The sequence below is a fragment of the Benincasa hispida genome, chromosome 3 (genome assembly GCF_009727055.1).
Source record: "Benincasa hispida cultivar B227 chromosome 3, ASM972705v1, whole genome shotgun sequence".
NCBI lineage: Eukaryota > Viridiplantae > Streptophyta > Magnoliopsida > Cucurbitales > Cucurbitaceae > Benincasa > Benincasa hispida.
Window position 1 is genome coordinate 38790519 of NC_052351.1, and position 3448 is coordinate 38793966.

A 3448-nucleotide genomic window follows, 5' to 3' on the forward strand; every position below is an offset into this window, starting at 1 on the left:
TTCCTTAATATCCCCCCTCAAACGAGGTGGGAATGACCCCGAGTTTATCCCGAAGAGTAAAAAACTGAGTATGTGTGAGAGTTTTTGTAAGATAGTTAGCTACTCGATCAACTGAAGGGACATATCGAACATCCAAGAGTCCTTTGAGGACTTGATCTCGTACAAAATGAATATCTATCTCAATATGTTTCGTCCTAGTATGAAAAACCAGGTTAACGGCTAAAGCACCGACACTTAAATTGTCACACCATAAGACGGGTTTAGCATGTTGCGCAATACCGATTTCTCCAAGGAGCTGTTGAAGCCAAATTATCTCAGCTGAGGCATGAGCAAGGACTCTATATTCAGACTTGGTACTTGATTGGGCTACTACTGACTGCTTTTTGGAGGACCAAGACACAAGAGTGCTCCCAAGAAAAATGCAATAAGCTGCTACTGACTTCCCGTCATCGACGTTGGCAGCCTAGTCAGCATCAAAGAATGCTAAGATGGACAGATCTGAATTGGACTGAATGTATAGGCCAAAATGTTTGGTGCCACTGATATACTGTAGGAGGCGTTTGACAGTAGACCAATGAGTATCAGTGGGCCATTTTAGAAACTGACTGAGCTTGTTGACAATAAATGTTATGTCCGGCCTAGTGTTTGTAAGATATTGGAGTGCACCAATGATACTTCTATAAAGAAACGAGTCTGCAAGGGGTGTGCCACTGGTAATGGATAGCTGGCGATTCATTATATTAGGTGAGGGAGCATGCTTCATATCAGACATATCCAATTTAGTAAGCAGATCATCTACATACTTCTCTTGGCTAAGTAGGACCCCACCATCTAGATAATGAATCTGTACATCGAGGAAATAATGAAGAGGTCCTAGATCCTTCAAGGCAAATTGACTATCCAACATTTTAACTAACTTTTGTAGCATGGAAGCATCATTGCCAGTCAAAATTACATTATCAACATACACTAACAACAACACAAGGGTTGAACCATTTCTAAAAAAGAATAAGGAAGTATCTGACCTTGCATTGCGAAATCCCCATGACAGTTACTTTTCTTTGAGAGTGTTATTCCAAGCTCTTGGGGCTTGTTTCAGCCCATATATAGCTTTATTCAGCTTACACACATGGTGAGGATGATGAAGATCGATATATCCAGGTGGTTGGCTCATGTATACATCTTCTTCGAGCTTGCCATTGAGAAAGGCATTATTGAAGTCAAGTTGCCTCAACTTTCAGCCATTAGCTATAGCAAGGGTAATGACTACTCGGACAGTTGAAGCCTTAACCACGGGGCTGAACGTTTCAAAGAAGTTAACACTCAGAGTTTGGTGAAAGCCTTTTGCAATTAACCGTGCTTTATAACGTTGGATTGTACCATTGAGATGTCGTTTGATTTTGAACACCCATTTGGCGCCAATAATATTTAGGGAAGGTGAAAAGGGCATAAGACTCCATGTATCATTTTTCACTTAGGCAGAATACTCCTCATCCATTGCATTTTTCCACTATGGTGTTTTGAGTGCATCTGTGACACGGGGAGGTTCTGTGGTAGACCAATCTTTTGAGGGCTGAGTGAGTAGGATCCGAAAATGGCCGCTTTCCCACGAGTAATCATAGGATGTGTAGGAAGAGGAAGATGAGGAAGTGGAGTAGTTGTGCTTGGTGGTGGGTGAGGACTGATATACCAATTGTAGGAATGTATCAGCAATAGCGGAAGCATAAGGATCATTTAAGCATTCTAATTCACTAATTTTGGCAAACTATAAAGCATGCTCTTGCAGAAAACAAGTGAGTTTCAAGACATACCTCTTGTAGAACTTCTTCAAAGCACGATTTCCAGCTGCAATCTTCTCCAAATCTTGTTGTAGACCCCTCCAAGATCTTCCCCACTATTCTCTTGGTGCTTTAGATTGAGTTGTGGGACTCAAAATAAGCTTGAATCAAGGGATGAAGGAGAAAAGCTCACAACAGAAATCTTGTTGAAGAACCTTTTCTTCAACCCAAATTTTCTCTAAAATTCTCTTTTGATTGCATGCCCTAAATTCGCTCCAAACTCTTTATTATATTACAGATCAACATGCAAGGGAGAGAGTTGCATGAGTTGCAGCTCATGCTTGGAGTAAGACAAGGCAAAGTGAATGCTATTTTGTGTGAGCAAGTGTAAAGATGGATAATGGAAAACATGACTTTTCCATATTGTGTTTTTGTTTTTCAATTTTCCAATTTTATCAAAAATCAAAACTTGATTTCTTAAAATCTATTTTGATTTAAAAACTAAAAAATTTAATTAATTTTTTAAATAAAACTTAATTAATTTAATATCAAATATTAAATTAATTTTTACATACATCTATCTTTATATATTTAAATCATATTTAAATATATAAATTCTCCTATTATGTTTAATTCTCAAATTAAACATTTAATTATATCTCATATAATTACTAATTTCCTTAATTCTAATTTGAACGTTTCAAATTAACTTATCACGCTATTCTAGAGATAGTCCGTTACAAGCTAGTAGGGGGGACCTTGTGGATCTACAGATCATGGGCTCTAACGATCCGAGATTAATTGGCTAAACTCATTAGACCAGATTAATCCCCATTCATTAACTAATGAGTCACTCCACTAAAGCCCATAGTTACACTTCCCTCACTGTAGATATATTATGCCCACATGATTTAACCATAATCATCAAGTCGACCCTTCACAGGTTGTTCATAATAACGGCTGGGTCAAATATCTATTTTACCCCCTGAGATTATGTCTTATTCCTCAAGTTCCTACTGATCCTCTAATGAACAACTGGTTTGTGATCCAATCACTAAACCAAACTCTCTTAGCCTAGTGAGAGGGTAGGGCCCCTTGTCAAGACCTGGATTCAATACTTGAGAGAACCACCTTTCTCCTATCCCTAAATCGGTTAGGCGTATACTCCATCTTGCACCCCATGTCCCCAGCTATCTATTCAATCTTACCCCTGAAATGGGAGTCTTATTGAGTCGGTGCTGTTGAGCCACCCTCACCTATACAAATCTAAGGGCAATCTCGAATAAACAGGAGTTCATAGTTAGCTCAGGATTAAGATTGAGTTACCTAGGTCATCTAGGTGAAATAGTCAGTCTTATACAGTAAACAACGTTATAAAGTAGAAGTGACTTATTTTTTGGTCCGATCTTATGCAAACTCATTGCATAGGGCATCCCTATTCCTCATGTTATAACATGTACAAATTAGGATCACATTGTATGTAGCACTTTACAACTCTTTGTAACAACTACAGAGTAGGCCGCATCCAATGGTGTTACCAGAAAAAGGTACCCAACCTTATTCATGTACCATAGATCATTTTGACTATTTACTCGAACCTGAACCACTCTTATATCTCCATATAAAATTTAAGTACTCATGCAATAGTCATGGGTCTTAGTTTATTGGAT